The sequence below is a fragment of the Falco cherrug genome, chromosome 11, assembly GCF_023634085.1.
Source record: "Falco cherrug isolate bFalChe1 chromosome 11, bFalChe1.pri, whole genome shotgun sequence".
In the NCBI taxonomy this organism is placed as follows: Eukaryota; Metazoa; Chordata; class Aves; order Falconiformes; family Falconidae; genus Falco; species Falco cherrug.
In genome coordinates, this window is record NC_073707.1 from 9,292,527 (window position 1) to 9,314,826 (window position 22,300).

The window sequence follows — 22,300 nt, forward strand, 5'->3', positions numbered from 1 at the left end:
AAACATATGCCCCCACAGATGCCTCCTGCACATGAGAGCCTTCCCCGGCCAAGAGCTGTGCCCCTCACCGGAATTTCCAGAACAACCCCCCTCCGCCTTCCCGAAGAGGCCCTGCGCAGCCCGCCAGAGGGGCCTGCGGGGTCACCTGCACTCCCCGCTGAGGCACAGGGAGGAGCCGGGCCGGCCCTTTCCCGCCAACGCCACCTGGCCGGGCGGGCCCGAGGCACCGCCTCTCTGCACTGTGCTGGCCGGCCGCAGCAAGCGCCATCACCTCAGGGCTGCGTCCCCTCTGGAGGGCCGGGCGTCAAAGGCGGGTGGGCGCCCTCGGGCCCTTCCACAGCCTCCACCTGCCAAGGGGACGCGGTCCCCGCTTTCCCCGGCCGCCGCGCCGCGGTGGGGCTCGCCGGCACCCCTGCAGAGCAGCGCCGCGGCGGGCAGCCCCTCAGCCGCCCCACTCCCGCTCCGCCGCTAGCGCTGAGGCGGCGCCGCCACAGCCCCGCTCCTCCCTCCCAGGGGCCTCTCACCGGGCGCCGGCGGGGAGCGGGCGGCTGGACGGGGACATGCCTCGCCGCAGCCCGCCCCGCTCTCCTGCAGTTCGGGGCTTTGCGGGGGTGAGGGTGGGCAGCCGTCCGTGGCTGGTGAGCGGGAGAGGCTGGCCTGAGGGGTGGGCGGCTGCAGGGACCACACAGGTAAATCCCAAGGAGGGAACGGACGCGGGTTATTTGGCTCAGGGCTGATGTGGAGGAGGCCCTAGAAGCCACTGGTTGCACTTAGGGGAGCGCCCCAGGCAGCCACTGTCAGGTGTGGGCGTTGTTCTCCACAGCTGGGCTCCTCGTGCTGTGCGTAACCACATGTGCTTCATGCTTACAAGTTAACCGGTGCTGCTATAAAAGTTGAAATCGGAGGCACAAGCTGCTCAGCTGAAGATAATTGAGGCTGGCTGTTTGTAAGAAAGATTGTGCGTCAGGGATTGAAACCATCTGTGGGCACAATGGGTGAGCGCTGCGTGAGGGGAGCCCGTGGGAGGCCCCAGCCCCAACCCACTGGAGCAGAGCAGCTCCCCTGGCCTGGCCCCTGCTGCCATGACCCCCACCCACAGCAGGGAAATATGTCAGGGCATCTTGGGCTGTCATCTGGCACGTCCCCAGTGCATCACCACATGTGCGTGTTTCCCGGTGTTTTGCTTGTTTCTGTAATCACCCCAGTGTGCCTTTCTTCGTTCCATACAGCATTAAGAAAGGGGCTCCTTCTTAACGTGTTGTCAGCTGAATTATGGCCCTCTCGTTATCCACCTGTCGTTACCTTCCTCATTTTTCAAGATGATGAGGATTCTGGGCTCCTACTAAAGGCCCACTGATAGGAACGTGTGTGGTTTAGCACTTTCTTGCATTTGAGCGGTTGCTATTGCATTTCAGGTTGTACCGGCTGTCAGTGTACTGGTGCTCCATCATGGGCAGGTTGGCCTTCTCCCTTCCCTTTCTGCAGTTTTCTTAAGAGCATTAGTGCATGGATACAATTATATTAACATTAAGCAAATTGTTGCTTTAAAAAGTCCTTGTAATTGAGTGACAGATGCTTATGACTGAATCCTTTTAAATAATATAAGACTAAAGTTACTATTCAGGGACCTGCTTAGCATCCTGAGTGCTCCTTGACTTTCAAGTGGAAATGCTATGGTGACTAGCACCACACAGAGTCAGTCTGGAGTTCCCAGGTTAGAAAATATACTATAATGGTATAGGAGTTCAGGTGGCACTTGCGCTGTATGTCTGGATGCAAATGAATCTTAACCTATGGTAGAATATGGATTAACAAGTTTTGTAGTAGTGTTAACGATTTTCTTTTTAAATACTCTTTGTGATAACAATTGAAGGAACTTTTCTGCTAGCTCTTATCACATTGTTTTAAAGTATTTATAAAGCTGAGAGCTGTATAGATATATTTAAAACATGACTACAGAAAAGTAAATTGAAAAGTGTGGTTTTGAACTTAAAAAATAGTGTATCTCTTCCTTGCTGAAGTTTCAAAGTATTTGTAAATATCCTTTTACTTAAATGGTTTTCCACAGTTAGAAAGATAAGGCAAATATGATGTGCATTTATACTTAGTATTAAGCTTCAAACTTTAGTCTGTCCTTTTATGCCAGATTTAACTCCATTTATTTTTTTTATTTCTTCAGACAGGTGAGACTTATGAAGATGGGACACCTGGAAATGCGTACTTTCTTTAAGGAGTCAACCAGATAATTTATAAAGCATGTTGTAAGAGGTAAGGATGAGCTTCTGTTAAATTGTTAGATCAGCACTAATTCCTCAGAAGGCTAGAACTTCCTTTCTTCTTACACATGGCACTATGTTTAGAAACTAATCCACTTCCCAAATGACATACACTTGATAATCCACTAACTTCCTCAGGATAAGATTACAGTAGGTAGTATTTGATCTCACTGTTCTGATTCTCCCAGTGCTAATTGACTGATAAGCCAGGTTTCTCCTTAGAGAAACTGAGTTTTGCCTCTATAAGCCTCCAATATAGTCTGGGGATCTAAAAAAGAATTAATAAATACTTCATAAGCAGTAGGGGCTTTTTGCTGTATAACAAACTCACAGTGCTGGAAAATAGTGATTCATTAATATCATGTAAAACAATAAAGGAATGTTAATTAGAGACCAAACATAACATTGTATCCAAGTGACTTTAATATGTAATGTAGAATATGGTAACTAAAATATAATACATAAAGCATATGTACATCAGATATGATATATATGAAAAATAGTTAACAAAATAACGTTAAACAGCATATAAATGCATGTATCTTAGTTATATAATAAATCATACATGTACTGAAAATTTTATTAATCTGCTACTTGGATTTTTAAATGCTACCTGCGTCAGACTTTTTCCCTATTCTTGAACTCAACAAGTTTGCAGAAACCTTTTTAGGTGTGTATACACACTCATTATGCATGTATATATATATATATATATATGTACCATGCATGTACATTGTCCATCAAGAAGTGCCACTGGTCTTTACTGTTTTCATTAAGTAGAATCCAGAATATGAAACATCGTTCTTTCTTAAATATCCCGCAGTTTACCTGCAGCTTTATTGTGCGTCCTGTGCATTTGCCGCAAAGTGTAAGCACTTACAATATGTTGCCACCAAATGCTCCAACTTACTTACAACGACGAAATATCATAAGTGAAGCAAAATATTACCCTATGACTTGTTGCTAAGCTCACATCACTTATGTTTGACTGGAATACCTGAATGCCGTTTTAATACTTTGCTTTTGGAAGGAACACTTACCTGACAGTTCACATGGGTCTGATACTTCTTCCTACATTTTTTCCCGACATTTTTAGTCATATGAGATTATTTACACTCCAGTTCTTAAAGTGGTGAGTGCTTTCTCCATTCAAAGCAGTAAGTGGGGTTTTATTAAGGGTACTCTGGTACTAGTCTACGTGCTGAGAGTTCCTAGAACACCTCTGAAACACCAGTGAACTCTGCATTAAGGAAAGGAATGTCAAAGACTGATGTCTTTAGCAGTATATAGTTTCTTAAAATAGTTTTTCCAGAACATTCTTCTACATTTTAGTGAACTATGAGATGGAGGAAAAAATCTCTTTTTTTCCTCTATGGAGGTTGCCTTTAGCACAAAGGTATTGTTGTTCTTTTAATTATTATTCTGATCTTATGTGTGGACACAACTGGTCACAGCTTCCATTCTTGTAAAAATGGGACATTAAATAGATGAGCAGTTTTATAGAAGCTGATCTGAAATTTTGTAGCCACAATACTGTAAAATTTTACATAATTTATCTTAATTTTCTGCATTATCCATTTAAAAATTAAAAAGCTGTCTAACACCAAAGGAAAATTGACAATATGTTAGTCTGAAAGCAGGCCAAAGAAACATGTTCTCATAGCTACACACTGCATGAGGAATTGAATATTCACATGTATGGATTCATTTCACCATGTCTTCATTTCCTAAGGAGACATTGCTCATGTAATATAACAAGTTTAATTTAAAGTTTTTTCTCCAAACTAGTTTAAATCCAATATTGGTAAACACCTTATTCAATAGGTAGATTTATCTGTTAGTTCTTTAAATGGAGAATGTTTAAGCCCTGAAGACTTTTGTGCTTCCCCCAACATTGCATTAGGAGTCACGTAACTCCATGGGGAGAACTAGAATAGACTACCCACAGGCATTTTTTCCATGGTGTGTAATGCAGATCCACAGTTGTTCTTTTGGCAGCACGCATTGAACCCAGGGCCTTTGAATCTCAGAGTGCAATATACTTACTGCTAGTATTAGATGTGTCCATAATCTCAACAGCTGCAGGTGGATCATAAATCTACATGCCTCCCTGCCGCCCCCAGCAGAAGAGTGTGCATGTGAAACTGTGGGCTGTGTGTGTCAATGCTGGGCCTGCATAAGAGGAGTGAAAGCCTTCCACCTTCCCTGTCTGGTCTCATTGCCTGTGGTTTGTATCACAAGGAAACCACTCTGGGCACTGACAGTGCCACAGAGCCCAGCTTTAAAGTCAGCGAGGAGAGCAGAAGTCAGCTGTGAGACTGCAGGAGAGGAGATCTGGATAGTTTTAATGTAAGCAGCAGTAGGGACTCAGTAGCTCTGACTGATGAGTAGGACTTAGAGGGAGAAGAGCAACAGCAGGAGAAAGAAGGCATCAGCTTGGGAGATAAAGACAAATAATTTGTTGCTCTGTGCCTGTAAGGCAGAAAAAATAAGTCTCCTGCGAAATACTGTCTCCTTTGCTATGTGGCAGCAAAGTGACTTTTCTCCTGTTGCCTTTCTTTTCCTCCATGGTGTTGGTTACTCAGCCTGAAATCCAGGGAAGAGATGTGCAGTATGGTACAGGGTTCAGAAATTCTGACTGCTCCCTTGAGGTGCTGTGCGCTCTGTTACAAGAGAGTGTTGGTAAGTGAAGGTAGCGTGGTAATTTCAAAAGGAAAGGGATCACTTGTGTGAGGAACTAGTTTCTGTATGGACTCTGCCTGTTGCTGGAATGTTAAGCCCAATGTTTATTATTATTTGATTAGCCCGAATCTACTGTGTCATTTAGTATTTCAGGAAAGAATGCCTGTATGATGAACTGCTTGGCATTTCAGGCTTTCACAGGTTAAATGGCAAGTTCTTAGCAGTCTTCTGAAATGTAGTTTTGTGCCATTGGAAGAGTGTCTTGGGCACCTATAATCTCTATTATCAGGAGATACTTATGGTAAGTTGACTGAAAGTCAGCTTATATTGGCAGTGTTGAGGTGCTGGAGAGAGAACTCCTTTCATCTTGGTAATCATAGACTAATACTGAGAAAGTGCATACCTTATCTAGGGGACGTGATTTTATCTTATAGCATTATAGTCTTAATGCATTATGCTTTTTTAAAATCCAAATTCTGCAAAATGCAGTCATCAATTAAATACTGTGGTTATATATTCTTGGCATTATAAATTATTTACTTTAGACATCAAAATTTAGGCATCTAATCTAAGGTATTTGTCTAGGAGCCTTATATTGTCACTAGAGAGAGCGGAATATTTCCAGGGAGTCTTTCACTTTATTCTCAGTATGAGACAGCCAAGACCAGATTCAAACAGGAGTATGAAAATAATGATTGTTCTGTTAAACTGACTCCAAGGATGCCACAAAAATATGAAAACTGGGTTAGCAATGTATCCTACCTAGTACTTTGAGATTGTTTTTTAACTGGAAAAAGACGACTTTGTATAAGGTTAAGTACAGCCATTATGGATATAAGCAGCACGCTTTCTCTCCTTTAGAATGGAATCAAGTGTTATCTTTTTGATGGCAATTTTCAAGTATACCTCTTTATCCTATTCGCCATTTCTGTTACATGATAAATACATGTCTTTGGACAATATAGGGCATCCTATAATATGCTTCATGATATTTTTATTTGTATGTTTACAAAATGCCTTTCCTCAGGTAGTAAATCTGGCCATACTACTATAATCTGCAGTCCTTGTTACTTTAAGGTCATTAAACAGTTGCCATAGAATATATAAAACATTTCTGTAAAATTCAAGAAAAAATTAGTACAACAGAAAACAATTTTACCTCTTCATACCAACTGCCCAAGTCAATGCTCATTTTGCACATACCTGTGTTTTAAAAATATAGTGGTATTTCCAGTTGTTGTGTGGCACAGTTTGACAGAAATATATTATCTTTTTTTCTTAAACCTTCTTGTCATGGCATGACTGTTCAAAATCCTACTGAAGTTTGGGTCTTGCGGGTTTTTTTATTAAAAAAGAGTATTAGTTACCACTCATCTGCAAACACGGTTTCAGGGCCGTGTGGTTGTCAAGAAGTCCTAACTATATTAGTCATGGTTTTCTGCTGCAACACCTCGGGTGGTTTCTCTAGAGAGAAATCTTTGTTGATTCTGATACCGCTATAACGTCATGGAACTATGTCATGCTATATTACACGTGGGGGGGGGGGGGGGCAGCATCCATATCTACAAATGGATTCTTCAGCGTTGCACCTGCAATATAAGCAAAGACATCTTGTGTTCACATATTTATTTCAGGGTTCTGTTTAACAATAGAATTAATAGTTGAAAGAGTGAACAAAGGAAAATAACTAAAACCAAAAATAGAAATTGGCTACCACCAGAGTGCAACCAGGGCCAGATTAGCAATGACGTAAGGATTTCCTAGTTTGTTGATTCAAAGTAGTGTTTCAGTCACAAAATACTGCAGTGCTTAGCATCAAAATCCCTCTCTTCCTGGAACTCCAGTGGATCTGTTGCTTAATGTTACTTAAATATGTTACTTACCTCTGCCCATTGCAAGGAGGAGGCAGCAGAAATGTGACTGGGCAGGGAGAGGAGGGCAGCCTGCCTGATGAACAGGGCAGGGCATCCCCATGATGGGGACATATTCACCAAAGTCACCTCTGTATCAGCAGGAGCTCACTTATAACAGGTTCTTAGTGCAAGCTCTTAAGAAGCATGTACAACAAGGCTTAGAAGTTCAACTGATAAAGTCACACCAGAAACAAGAAAAATCTTCAGATGTGCTTGTAGGTGGCTTAATTAAGTAAAAAGCAGTTATTTCCCTCTTACCAGCTTCATTTACATTTCAGTTTTTATAAATGGAAGACACCTCTGTACTCCTTCAGTACTTTAGTTATTCTTATTTAGAAACTGATGCTTAAGGTCTCCTGGACACAGCCAGTCTGTCAGCTTCTCTAGGCAGTTGCATAAATGGCTCCCCAATTTGTGCCCATGTTCAAAGTGGCTGGGAATAGCCGCATTCCTGCCTGCTCCCCTGACCCAGGCATGCTTCCCAAGCAGGGAGGAGGCCTGATCCTTTGAGAATCCCAAACATAAATACTGCAGTGGTATTTGGCAGGCCAGCACAGGAATTTGTGGTATTCATAAACTTACTACAGTTTATTTTCCTTCATCTGGCGGTGGTTTTTTCACAGGTTAAAAGTGACTGATGAACTAACTTGCCTCCTTTAGCACTGTGCAGTACAGCCTGGAAGCTGCTGGAGCGTGTTGGGTTCCCGATGCTGGGATGCAGGACTGCCGGCGGGACTGGAAGCAGCAGGACGGCTGGTGGAGCTCTGACACCTCGTGGCTGATCTCCGGGTACGTTACCTCTGTGTGGCTCTGCTGTCGCAGCTGCAGGCAGCGGAGTCCTTGCTGCAATGTCTTTACATAACAGATGTATTTCATGGTTAGGCTTTATATGCCAGCGTTGTTGAGGCCAGGTCAAGTGAGGAATTCATCAAGTTGAGTCCCAAGTTGTGTTGTTCCTAATTTTTTTTGCTAACAAGCACAGTTTCTTTGCCATGCCCCAAGTCACTGAATGCTTGCCAAAAATGAGAGTTTTGGCACCTGAAAATGCCTACATAACCTGAATGTTGGCAGTCCTTGAAAAAAGCAAAAGAGTTTAGAATGTGCTTGGAAAAACAACATGAAAAGCTGCTAAATGCAAAGGCCTTCTTCATCTGTTTGGGTTGCTGCGACTTCTTTCTGTTGAATGTTCTGTGCTAAGCTCCTAATGTGTGCCTTGTCTTCAGAGGCACTGTCAGCTTGTTAATGTAGTTTGCAGATCTCTAAAGCCCCATCTGCTGTGAAAAATCACACCAAAGCCCTGTCACACGGCTGAAATAAATGTCGTATCTATTTTACAGTGAGGTGAGTGAAAGGCTCAGTGTGGTGAGGTGCTTATTCAAAATGCTACACGTCAGCATCAGAGTTGGTAACAGGATAGGGAACTTCCGAATATGTGTTCACTGCTCTGGGCCCTGGGACGTGTGGCTTGGCAGCCCAGAGGACAAGGACAGGAGGCAATAAAATGGCTCTGGTAGTAGTTGTGAGGAATGTCCACCATGTGGGTCTTACACGACAATCTGAATTGCTATGAACTCAAAACTGCCCTGTAGTCGCTGGAAAATCCGAAAATATCTGTGAACATCTTGGCCTTCACAAGAATACAGAAAGAATTTTGAAAGTACAGCATTCCAGTGTTCATGTGTCCTGTTTATAGCTGTGTCACCCGGCATAGACTGCCTGTACATTATTATGGTCTCGGAAAGTTTGAGGCAGGGGGACTTTATTGATTATATTTATATTACTTGTGCAGGTAACTCGTTTCGTGAAGGCGTGTGCTGTCCGCCGGCGAGCACGAGGTGGCACGGCAGAGCAGCGGCACGGCCGGCGGAGCCAGCGAGGGCTGAGCCGCGGCTCTGGCCGCTGCCTCTGCTGGCCCTGAGCGCCTGCCTGGCCGTTCGGGAGGCGCTCTGCGCTGTCATTTCCGAGATACCGCCATCCTAACTGCTAAGTCCACTTGTCATGTAGAATGTCTGACATTTTAATATTTCCTAGGCAGCTCAGTCATTTCATCTAGATTCCCTAGAATTTATGGGCGGATATCAGCTCAGCCTGCACTGGCATTATTTAATTAATCAATTCTTTCTAGCAGCTCCCCTTTTATGATGCAGTTTTTGTGACATCTCAGCTGTACCTGCAAATTAAAACTGTGGGATAGTCTCAGTGATGCCCTCACTCTCAGTTCCTTCCACCTACAAGCACATCTGAAGATTTTTCTTGTTTCTGGTGTGACTTTTTCCTTTGTCAGTTGAATTTCTAAGGCTTGTTGTACATGCTTTGATTTTTTTTTTGTTATTTTTCTTCTTCATCATACAGTTTTCTAGAGGTTACCTATTTTAATCTTTTGTTCACTGCAGCAGAACACTGGCCCTTTAAGGCCAAAAGGGATGTTTTGCAAGATCAGTTGCTCATGTGCCTAAGGAAATCTGTTTAAAAATATTTGATGTAGCCTTTGCTAGAGAGAGGAGTGTCTTGGGAGTTATTACTGGCAGGGGCAAGTTAGAATGTAGGGCCGCTGGTCCCTCAAGGGCCTGGGATGAAGAATCTTGCATTATAAGGTTTCTCCTTCTCTCATCAGGGACAAAGATATGTCTGTGTTATCTCAGCCTCATAATTAAGAGTGATTAGGTGAGTGAACCATGTATCTGAAGGAAGATTGGGCTAATATGGACACCCCAAGCTAGGAGAAAAGCTTGCTGATTGCAGTTGAAGGGGAACAGGAGGAGAGTCTAAATCAAGGAATTCAGGACTGGAAGCCTAATAAACAGCATGGATTAGAAGATCAATAGAGACCTTAATGCTCACCCCACCCCACCCCACCCCACCCCCCCCCAAAAAAAAAAAGAAAGAAAGAAAGCTGATTAACTTAATTTAAGCAGACAGTGGGAAAGGGAAATCAAGGCAGGCTTTTTGCAGTAGCTGTTTCTACCATGAGGGAATGCCCTGAAGCATTCTTTGTCTAGCCTGGCCATTGAATTACTGTAACCTTGATGTCAAGGTTATTTAATAGCTCTGCTATCACGCAGAGCTAATTGCTCCAGCTGGTTGTGTAGATTAGAAGTTAGCTGGGAATTTTCTGACAGAGTGATTTTTCAGATGGGGAATACACTACTTTTGAAAAGTTTAAATATTCTTTGTGAAAATTCAGTTTTACTGGGAAAAAAAAAATCCTTGCAGAAAAATAGGAAAAATGCCTCAATGCCTAGAAGATTTGCCGATTAGTAGAACAGAATTGATCACAAGCAGCATGCACAAAACAGACAGATGATCTATCTCAGTGGTCTGCCATAAAGGGAGATATTTAGAAACTCCCTTACCATGAAAAGTATGGTTTTAAAACACTGTAATCATGAATTGGCCCAATTTTTTAAAAACAAAATATTTTGCAGGAAGTGCTTTCATTTCCCAGTCACTTCATCATTTCAGAATAGTGCCTTGAGCACACTATTGCACACTAGCAAAAATAAGTCCTATGATTTCTATTCAGAAGCATGTTTTTTAGGGAACTCCCAATTCTGCTTGCAATAGCAGGTTGGATTTCAGTCTTGCTGAAGTCTGACCACCAGCACAGAAAGACTGCAGCCGTGCTGGTGCCCCATGAGTTAAGAGGAACTCTGCACAAGGACCAAAGGATCTTATTGTTGTAAATCAGTCCTTTGTGTAATATTACTTCTCTGAACGCTGCATTTTTGCTTGCTTGTAGACCTCAAATTCTCAGCCTGTGTCAGAATGAGCTTTAGACAGGGAAGAAATCCAATGCGTACTCCCTGTCCTTCTCCAGCCTTTATATACGCCACTCTAGAGGTCTTAAGAAGCCAAAGTGGTGTTTTCTAGGTAGAGCAGAGGTTCCTCCACAACTAAAAGGCCAGGACTGTACTACAGATTTTGCTATGATGCAGTTATGCACAGGTCAGGACACGGGGGTGTGATGTGACAAACAGTGATGTTGCCAGAAGCCACTTGTGTAAAAAAACCTGACTGTCACTCCCAGGGAATGAAGAAGTCATACTGTAAAAACTTTTTCTGCTGTTACAAGCTGCATCTCCCTTAGAATGCTGTGCCAGCATAATATACTGCATAATATTATAATAAATAATACCTGTGCTGACAAGGCACTGAGTGTGGACCTACCCTAACTCACTAGCCCCTCCTTTCCTGAAGTTATACAACAGAAAAGGCACAGAAATAAAAACAAGACAGAGCCTCTTTAACTGTTTCTTGCTGGAGAAACACAGTCATGTAGTAGTACCCTGGTTGGTCTGCAGTTCTGAACAAACTGTTCACATCAGTTTATATCTGTCCCCATAATTTAGTGACAAACTGCAAATGTTAGGCAGCCACTCTTCTCTGCCTTTAACAGCATCATGTGTAGTTTACCAGAGACCAGTGTTTTCCTCTACCTTCGTGACTATGTTTGAATTTTTTCGTATCTGCAGATCTACCCTAAGAATTTCAGACCAGAAGATGAGCTAGTGGAAGCACTTCATGAGCATGTGAACAAATAGGATTATCACAATGTGATAAAATAACTGATTGTAGAGAAATTTATCTTCTTTTTTTTTCTTTTTTCATCATGTGACTTGAGTAACAACCTTCTAGAATATTATCTCTGAGAGAAAGTGCCTGAGCTCACTTGCTTTCATAAAGTACCCACCTGCCCCTGCAAGTTAAAATACCATCACATGTTTAGTGCACTTGATTACAGGGGCAGGGGAAGGCTGTCAGAATCTGTCTGTAATCTCTGATACCAAACAAAGTTTGCAGTTTTGCTGTCTGCAGCTTGATCCCATCCTTATTGTCTGCTTCACAGCTCACATTCAACCTCTGAGTCAAGGTCACAGACAGTCTGAAAATCAATTTTCCATGCCTCCATTAAGCCTTCCTCAACCTTATTTCTTTTCTTATCTCTCTTTATGAAAGAGCTGCCTGCACAGACCTATGTTTGATGCATGGGACAAGCTCACATGTGCAAAATCTTTGCCAAATAGGAAGCCTATAATAAAATAGTCTGTAAATAATCTCTTCCTGTAGCTATTATGAGCCTTTCAGATTATTTATATTGGCTAGTCATTTGAATCTTGTCAGTGCTGCATTGTGCTGCTGTTGATTGAAATGGTAATGAATGCAATACAGTCTCTCAGATTCTTCAGTTTTAAAAAAAGATATCATTTACAGACAGCAGTGTCACAATTGGAGCTGGCTTATTGATTGCTAAGTACAAGCTGGCTGTGTCTGCAAGGCACAGTCGGTCTGGATTGCAGTGAATCCTATGTCATCGTTGTGTTGCACATCTGTAGTATATTCGCTGACTTGTTAAAGGTAGGGTCAGCAAACAAGACCCTAGCGATCATTAGTAAGTACCAAACTGGTCTGTTTGCAATAAATTTTCCTGAGCCAACTCCTTTTCATTTGCTGTGTACAGCCCACTATCCTGCAAGTCACAGCAGTGCTCTTTGACTCAAAATTCTCTCTCTGTTCTCACATGCAGATTGTGTCTGCATCTGTTCTGTGCATAAAATCCCTTTATCCATATGATTAAGGCTGTAATTCATGTTCTGTTCATATTACTTCCAAGGTACAGAAATTTCCCTTTCCTCTGGCCTTGATAAGCACAGTCTTGGGCTTTCCTATCCACAGAGAATGTTGTCACAAAGATAGTATTTTTCTGTCTGGTTATGCTAACTCAAATATCTGTCACTTTGCGTATTTTCCCTCATTTCTTTTACTCTGTAATATCCATCATTTGGTGCTTGGCCTCCCTTCCCAGGATTCTGAAGGCTAGTCTCTATCCTGTCAGTTGTATCCTAGTCTACCTAAATATTGATTCCTGCTTATGATTAGTCAGCAATGCCAGACTGCATTGTCTCCTTGTTACATTTCCAAAGAAGAAATTTAACATTTTTTCCTATAGGGCTTCTTGTGTTTGCAAGTCCATCCCTAAAATGATGACACCAGGGAAGTGGTGGAGTCACTATCCTTGGCGGTATTTAAAAGATGTAGATGTGGCACTAGGGGACATGGTTTAGTAGTGGACTTGGCAGTGCTGCGTTAACGGTTTGACTCAATGATCTTAAAGGTCTTTCCCAACCTAAACAATTCTATGTTTCTATGATTCTTTGATAATACTAGATGACATTTCCATTTCTGATGGGCTGACTGGTACTCGTGTTCCTTGTAATCTTCCATCTGTCTGTATCCATCTGTGGGCGTACACTTTCCATTGTCATCTTTAGACATCATTTCTAGCTCTTTGTAATACAAACCCCAAAACTGATCTTTATACAGCACTTAACATGAGGGGAGATGGAGAGTAAAGGGGAAGGAAGTCAGACATCTGGGTCTGGAATATGTGGGCATGGCAGCAACAGAAATGAATACACTATCTTTATTCTTTGATTTTGCAAAATTGAAATTGAAATTGACCCTTGCCTGAATATTCTCTATGGTCAACTAACCTTGATGATATAGCTTACAAAGTCCTGCTCATTCTTACCTCTTTAGTGTATTTATAAGGCCAATTGTGATACTGTTTTGATAGTAAGCAACCATTTCATAGATCTATATACGTTTTTGTAAAGCTTCACTAGAATGGAAATCTACATGAAGCAGTGATGTGACACACAGAGGAACAAGTCTAACTTTCCATCTGGAGCAATTCCAGATTTAAAATGAATGCTTATGCTCTCAGAAACAAATTAATTTCACTTCCGCTTATTGAAGAAGGCCAGACAGCAGAAATAGAGCAAGAGACAATACATAAATTTTTATTGGCTTCATTTTGAGCCAGGATGAAATAATGCAAATCCTTCACTTTTTTCTGTCATAAAAAGTGTTGGGTCACGTAGATTTTCAAAGAGGTAGAAATGAAATGGAACCATTTCTAGTTCAGCTAACTTGTCAGCTCCTCAGCAGAGGAATGAGACTGACTGGGGCAGCCTCTAATACTGGGGGAGGAATGTTTTATTCCAGGAACATTTGGGAAGGGTCTCATCTCTGTACCAGAACCCCTCCATCCAACAGAGTGGGAAAGCATGCAAAGGTAATAGTAACTCCTTTATGCCAGGCCCACATTCACTGCTTCATGGGAGAGAGCTAAAAGTTCTTAGGTCTCTCTAGTGACAACTCAGAGGAGCTTTCTGTGCCAGCCTTGAGAGGAGATGGTGCCTTTCTGAGCTCAAAGATTGTAGAGCCTTGAAGACACTTTTTGATGCTGATCTTTTCCAAAGAAGGTAACTGTATTATTAGAGAAAATTACATTCTCAAAGGGGGTTATTAGCAGATGAAAAAGCCTTGCTAACAAAGTTCTTATTTTTTCTTGCAAGTGCCTGATTCACACGTTGCAGGAAAGGTAGGCTGAGGAAGCCATCTATACCTCTGGGGCTTTGAAAACTGTAGTGGTGTTTAAAGAGCAATTCTTTAAAAATGCCTCCCTGAAAGTAAAGAGACCAGCTAGACCCATTGGATGCTGAGATCTGGTCCAGGCAGTCCAGGTCTGAAGTTTAGCGGCAGGTATCCAAATTACAGTACCATCCAAACCAGTAAAAATTGGGCTATGAGGGAAACACTGCTGTCACCAGATCCTTGACCTTTGCCTATAGCGCTCGCGTGAAAGCACCTGTCCTGTCCAGCATCTGGATTTGGATACAGATAGACTAACAGTAACTGCAGGAGAGGCTGAATTAAGATACATACTGGATAGCACCATCAGACAAAGCTAGCTGAAGTTTGTTCAGCACTTTACTATGACTGCCAAGAGCTCCATTTTCTTTACCAGCCAGGGCTGTCAGGGCAGCTTTGGCAGTTGGACTTTATCTTTCTGGTCTTCAGCAAAGCCAGGTATTGAAGAACCTACCATGCAGTTTTCCTTTACAGTCCTGCCAGTCTAATTTATTTTGTTGGCAATAGCAATATTTTCTATAGTTGACCTTCCCACATCTGGTAACTGTGTTTCCAACTACAATTCACACATTTGACCTTCTAACAAAGAGCGTGAGCATTAAAAATGTATGAGTGCCTGGTGAGGGGGGCAGCTGAATGGCTGCATTAGCACCAAAGCTGAATTATTGATAGAAAGGGTGATTTTTACTTTCCTTTCAGCTATTGAATAATAGATTAAAAGCTGCACAATAAGATTATTTTCATTATTCATGTAAATTACTTGTTCAGTTAAGAAGAGTAAGGAGAACAAATGAAAAGTGCCCTGGGGTGGTAAATATATTAGACTTAACATTTTATGGTTTAGAGTATTTATTAATTTTGGATGCATTTTCAATTAAATGTTTTAACAGAAGTAATAAGGAATGTTTTGTATAATTTAAGATACAAGAATATACTTTGTTTTCTCTCAATGTATGTATGATACTATCAGTGAAATTTATCAATATAGAACAACTGATGTGTTCTGTATTAGCTTGTGCCCATGCTAACCCAAATAAAAAATCTTATTTAACAGTTGGAATTACCAGACTGAATAATACTGATCTTTATTATGTTGTTGAATCCCTCAGTCTTCCTATGTGCGGTATGTCACACTGGGATGTCCAATCTGTGTAGCCCTAAAGAAATAATGTTTGTTTAGTTTTGCTTTTCCTATTTAGTTTGGTTGCAGTAAAAATAATGTTTATTAAAACTTTTCAGGGATTAATAATCTGTTTGGCTTTCTAACTACCTTTTGCTATCATATATCCTGGCTGGTTATTAATGTACCCAGCAAGAATTCTGTTGCAGATTTCTGTTAATCAATCAACAGCGTTCTTGCTGAAGGTATTAGATGTCATGGTTGCCCTGAATTTTGAATAGACAGTTGCTTCTGCATTTCCACTTGTCCTACTCTCCTGCAGGGCTGGATGATGTTGACTTTGAACTGGACAGCTCCTTTTCTATCAGCTTTGAAATTTTTTCAGCATAGACTCAGCAAGTAACTGGTAGGCTGACTGGGCAGCTTTCTACTTACATCCCTTTGGCAACAATTTGAAAAAGAGGAAGAAAGAGCACGTTTCCTTTAACTGAAATTATTCAAATTCATTTGTTACAGCTTCTGTGGAAAAGTAGGACTTCCAAAATAGTGCATTTCCATTCTTCTATTCATATTTTCTTAGCCAAAGAACTGAAAATAACACAGCTATCAGTATTGCTTTATAGAAGTATCTCAAAATGTTATGTTTTAGACATGTTAGGTATTGATTTAGAACCCACTCAAATCACTGGGAAAATCTCCATGGATTTGCAACAGTCTCTGCAATGTCTGTTGATGGGAGGCATTCCATTTAATACAGGAAATCAGGATTAGATTTATGCAGAATTGTACCTTTCAGCAGCCACACAAGCTTGTTTCCTTACACACCCCTAGCTGAAACAAAATAAGAAATACCAATGCACTTCTCAACACAGCCTTCCTGGATGACAGCCTTCAACTGTCCAGCTTCAATCCCCATGCATTTTCTGATCACGGGTTCTCAACAGGGGTGGGGGGATTTGGTAAATTTTGTGTTGTTGAAGACTGTCTGGTAAGAAGAGAAAGGAGCCAGTCTGAGTTCACTGTGGGTAGGCGGCTGAGTGACTATCCAAGGGTAAAATAGAAATATGTACCACTGACCTACTTAATGTTGAAAGTCTCCATATTCCATTATTGATGAGCTGATCTACTTAATGCCCTCATTGTTGCTTGCAGTTAGTTCAATGGCAGGATGATTTCAACTCTTCCTTAATTTGTGGAGCAATGTAATTAGAATTTCCCCGTTTTATAGCCCGATAGTCTGACTCAATGGAACATATACAGCTGAAATACAGGCTGAGTCAGCATTTTTAATCTGCTTTAAAATCTAAATTTAGGCACACAAGACTGTAAATTTTACTCTGCATGGTCTGATAAGGTCTATAAGGAAGTGCTAAAGTTTTGTGCTTTGAGCTTGCCGTTTAGAATTCATGCGTTTTGATAGGGTGTTTTTTAAAAGTTTCTGCGGGGTCTTGAAGTATTGGCGTTGTAATTTTGGGTTTTACGTTGTTAGGCAAACTCCAGCAATAAATCATGCTTTTCTTTGTTAAGGAAACTCAGTTGCCTCTGACAAGCTATAAAAGCAAATGTTGATCCCAGTAAAGCCAAATTTTATTCTAAGAATTTGATTTCTTTAGTGTATTTTAAAAAGATCTATTTTCAAAACTTGCTTTTAGGTTCAGTATATTTCATGCAGGTAACTACAGAGATTAATATAAAGTTACATCTTAACTAGTGTCAGTGACTCTGTTCACATTGCTGAAGGAGGTGATTTTAATTTTGGAAGCTAACTTCCTTTTTTAACTGTCACGGCTGAAAATCTGATAAATTTAGCTGTCAGCCATGTGTAGGGCGGGGAGGAAGGGAGAAGGAAGTCTTCCTTTGCTATGTTTAGCACTGTTCATGATGTAAAAACAGCAATTGGTTCTGGACTGTAGTAAATTATTTAAGTTTTATGACCCTGTTATTTAGAACCAACTATATAGCTATATGGGTTCAACTTAATAGCAGCCTCTTAGAAAAGCAGGAAGGGAAAACACTGAGTCAGTCTAGAACATGCCTTGGTAAACACCTCAGGGTAGGCAAAGGACAAATGACCAAATTATTTCCTTTGGGCTTTGTAACTTCTAGTTTCCTGCCAGACTGAATAGCTTGCAGTGCCAGTGATGGGGTACAACAGTTTGCAGGGGCTGTGAACTGTGGAGCAGATTTTACATTGAGAGATGAGCTCATTTCCCTTCCTGTTGAAGGGCAACGAGCATCTCCTATAGAGTTCTGTGGAGTCCTAAAGAAGTTAAGCCATCCTTGCCTTTTGTGCTTGGTGAAAACCTCATGTTAAGTTAGATATTCTGCAAACCTTTCAGTGGTTTAGCATACTTCTTTTCAGACACTATGCTTTTTTTCTGCTCACCATCTCTGTGTGAAGACTGGCAGGTCTTTTTGTTAATAGTTATTACCAGGAGCCTGGTAGAGCGAGCCACAGATGTTGAATCCAGGCAGATCTGCTTGGATAATGATGGAAAACACGCAAGGTACTACTAGTGTTACTGGAGCTGCTCTAAAAGCAGGCTCAACCTGAAGGTAATGAAGGTAAATGAAAAGATGGAAGCACAAGTGCAACTGAGTTATCTGCAGTAACACTCAAGCTGTGCCCAGCACTGCACTGCATGGAGAAGACAATATTTCTCTGTCATCTTCCCATTCCTTTGTTTCAGTCATTGATGTAGGCTGCTCTGATGCTCTTGATTCAGATCCTATAGAGATATTCTGCCAACTGGAAATTGGCCAATATGAATGTGTGACCCAGATATGTTCCCAATTTTTTATAATACTGTTGAATGCTTTTTCTTAGCCATCCAGGAGTCCCCTTTCACACAGGCAGTCTTTGGAGCAAGGATCCACTGAATTTACAGTCCTTAAACCTAAGAATCTGTCCTGTGATTTACCATCATCTTGACTGCCCATTAAGGTCGCTCACCCAGCACTTTTTGTCAGAAAATGTTGAGTCACTGACCTGTTTTCATCTCATAACCACAGCACAGGCTGTTTTGTTGCCCTTCCCCCCCCCCCCATGCCCAAAAATTAGGACACAGTCTATTGTAGACTTGCATGTAGATTAAATTATGTGAATGTAGAATGGGTTGGAGTATCTGGGAAATTGAGTCCAAGTGTGCTCAACTGCAATACAATCAGCTGGACATGGCATTCTTCTTGCTCCTTACTTTCTGGGGAAGGGAAGCTCTACTTGATAAAGGCAGATGACTTACAATTTCTGTTTATTAAGCATTTGTATTCTTGCAGATTTATCAGTTAAAAGGTCACGGTATTTTAACAGCAGATCTACCAGTATGTGGACATCCTGTTGTATTTAAAAGATAAAAAGTGGCTACTTAGACATCATGACTGAATAACTTGCTGCGTTTTCAAGTTTCCTTCAGAAAGTCGCTTAGAAGGACACAGTGAGTAGCGTTAAGTTTTCTGTATTTTATGGCTAAAATTTCTTGTAAAAAGTTGGAGCAGAAAGAGAAAGTGATACCACATGACACCTCAGTTCGACTAGCACATAGCGTACTGCTGTGCTTTCATGTATTAGAAACAACGTGGCCAGCAGGACTAGGGAAGTGATTGTCCCTCTGTACATGGCACTGGTGAGGCTGCACCTTGAATCCTGGCTTCAGTTTTGGGGCCCTCACTACAAGAAAGACATTGAGGTGCTGGAACGTGTCCAGAGATGGGAAACAAAGCTGGCGAAAGGTCTAGAGCACGTCTTACAAGGAGCAGCTGAGGTAACTGGAGTTGTTTGGCCTGGAGAGGAAGAGGCTCAGGGGGGACCTTATTGCTCTCTACAGCTGCCTGGCAGGAGGTTGTAGCAAGGTGGGGGTCGGTCTGTTCTCCCAGATGGAAAGCAACAGAACAAGAGGAAACAACCTCAAGCTACTCCAGGGGAGGTTTAGATTGGCTATTAGGAAAAATTTCTTCACTGAAAGGGTGGTCAAGCACTGAACAGGCTGCCCAGGGAGGTGGTGGAGTCACCATCCCTGGAGGTATTTAAAAGACGTGTAGATATGGCACTTAGGGACATGGTTCAGTGGTGGGCTTGGCAGTGCTGGGTTAACAGCTGGACTCTATGATCTTAAGGGTCTTTTCCAACCTAAACAATTATATGATTCTATGACCTGATGAAAAATATTAAGATATTTGTGTAAATTATCTTAAGTTTCCAGGAGAATAGCTAATAGTCCTGCTGTATGCATATTTGTGTATTAATTTGGAAAGATGGCTGTTAGAATGTGAACATAACCTGTGAATGGTACACCATTGGTGAAAAGGGGTTGACTCAATATTTCACAGAATACAGAGAGTAATAGGCTCCCGAATTTTGATGAGGCAGTAGATGTAAAGTACGTATTTTTTTTTCCAATATAATGCAAAATTAAACTGTAGAATTCATTTGGACAGAATGTCATAGAGGCCAAAAGTATTTATTGCTGCAAAATGATACTGAATAGCCAATGGGAGATAGGTCTGTTTGATAAACACATTGGCATGAATATAGTTTGCCCTCATCTTAGATAGCTTAATACCACTGATTGCCCTATTTTTATTCTTTTCCATAAGCATTCACTCCTTGTCACTACTGGGGAGAAGGTAAATAGGGCTTTCCTCTGGTCCAATATGAATGTTTTGGATATTCACATAAATGCAACTGTTCAGTGTCAAATATATTAATAAAAGTATTTCTCCTAAAAATCTATCTATTTATGTCTGTCATAACTGTCTGTGTATCATAACTGTCTCTTTGTCTCTTCCTCTCTCATTTATGAGAACAGAATTCCTCAGAAACACTCTTGAATTATGGAAGGTGTTAAGTTTAGGCTTGTGAAATACTGTGAAGAAATTTCAGAATCTTGTAATTTCTGGGGTTTTTTTTTTTGTTTTGAATTGGCTCTAGGAGTTCATGCCTTGCTGTTCTGTAAAACCCTTTGAAGTGAACCTCATTGATACCATGAGCAGAAGTTTTCCAAATTTGGAATTTTGATAAAAACATGAAGATTTTGTGCATGGGGTTTTTTTGTGCCTGTTTTCAGTTAGCTCCCATGTCAAAAAATGCACAAGACTTCCAGAAATCAGTGAAGGAAAAAAATCAGTGTGCTTTAGACTCTTAGTTATTTATGTTCATGGAAATGCAGCTAAGAGATAATACTAAGTTATAAATTAATTTGGAGTTGCCACTTTGGAAGGTATTTGCCAGTGGTGTACAAAATAGAAGGAAATCAGTGCCACCAGTGATCCCTTCCCATCTTAAGAGACTGTTTGAAGAAAGGCATGACCCTTAAACCAAGCGAGATTTAGTTGGTTTATGCTTTTCCTTAACACTGGATTTATCTTTAACATTGCTCAATATAAGGGAGTTTAGCCTGTTACCAGTATCAACTTTAAATGTGGAAACCTGTATGAAGAGAGATTAAACAGCAGTCACAAGACAGTGGAACTGAGTTTTCTTGAAGAAGCAGGTGTAACACCACTGCCCATTAAATAAGCCACTTGAGAACTCTAATTTTCAGTTAAAGCTGGGAAAATTACTAGTTTTGCAAATTAATGGAAAGGAAATTTGAATGCATACCTTTAAAAATCGGCAAGGTGTTCTAATAAAGAGACTTTACCTATTATCTTCCCAATACTGTAATAGTGGAAACTGTACAGGTGGAAAAGTGAAGAAAAAGAGTTACAGCAATGAACTTTTCTAATTTTTTTGATGAATGCACAAATTTTTATTCTCATTGAGATTAATTTTTCAGGTATGCCCCTGAGACATGAAGAAATATACTGTGTGTCAAATAATAACTTAGTAGGAATGTTTTCCATTGATTATGCTGCTTTGGATATCTATGTTACTGTAGACTTATATCTAAGGAACTAACTAATTCCTGTAAAAAGTCAGGAATCTCCTCTCTGAAAGCATAGTAAAGTAAGGTTTTCAATCTTCATGTGGCTTAACTTGATAATAGTTAGGCCCTTAATTTAATTAAGGAATTTTTCTCCTGGATGCTAGAGAAAGCTCTCTTTATGGTAGGATTTTTTTCTATTATGAAATGGTTGTATTGGGCTATTATTCATCATTGTATTGTGCTCACTTTAAATTTTTGTGCCTTTAATTATAACACTTAAGTGGATTGCTGTGCGATATGATGAGTGATAAATTGCTGTTGGGGGAAGTTTATTGATTTATATTCTGTGGATGATTGCCATATGATGCTCTTATTAGATAACAGAATACTTTCTAAAGATTTCCTGGGGTGATTAAATAAAATGAGGACTGAGACAACATCACAGTGCCTGCAGGTCAGGTTAGGGGTGAGGTGATCACTCTGCTTCGAGGCAAAGAAACGTATAGTTAAGAGGCATGCAGGTGCACCAGTAGCAGGAGCAGAGGGTCTGGGAGTCCCTTCCTGGAAGACCTTCCTGAAAGTCTTGTGGCTCAGTATCCAAACAACATGCAAGAAAAGACAGAGGGAGGTGGATAAGGAACCATTCTCTCTGCAGCTTCTTTCCTGGATGCAGCATATAAAGTTTATGCTGCTTCCAGCAATGTTATCTTCAGGCCCGCATCTCTTCCCTTCCTGAAGAAAGGAATCTGTGCTAAGAAGGGTGAAAGAGGAAACAGAAGCAGGGCAGTAGCACAGAATTGTGAGGAGATTGAGTCTGATGATTAGAAGTAAGAAAATTTGGCACCGCATCCTAATGGAGAGTGCTCAGGGTCTACAATTGCCAAAAGGCAATTTTCTTCAAAAAAGATTGGTTTTGCTGAACTGATTTGTTACAGACCAATGGGGAAGTCGGTCTAAAACATATTTAGGAATCCTGTCCTTTTTTTCCTGAACAATAGTTTGATACCATAG

General features: G+C 41.0%; 1 protein-coding gene across 1 annotated transcript in view; it reads right to left on the minus strand.

The window, feature by feature from the left end:
• Window positions 1-2,691: 2,691 nt before the first annotated feature.
• The window catches only part of AMER3 (APC membrane recruitment protein 3), a 41,868-nt gene continuing 22,259 nt past the window's right edge, over window positions 2,692-22,300 (minus strand). Inside the window, exon 3 of the mRNA XM_027808943.2 lies at window positions 2,692-6,547. The gene's annotated coding sequence lies outside the window, so the exon portion shown is untranslated. The remainder of the gene's footprint in view (window positions 6,548-22,300) is intronic.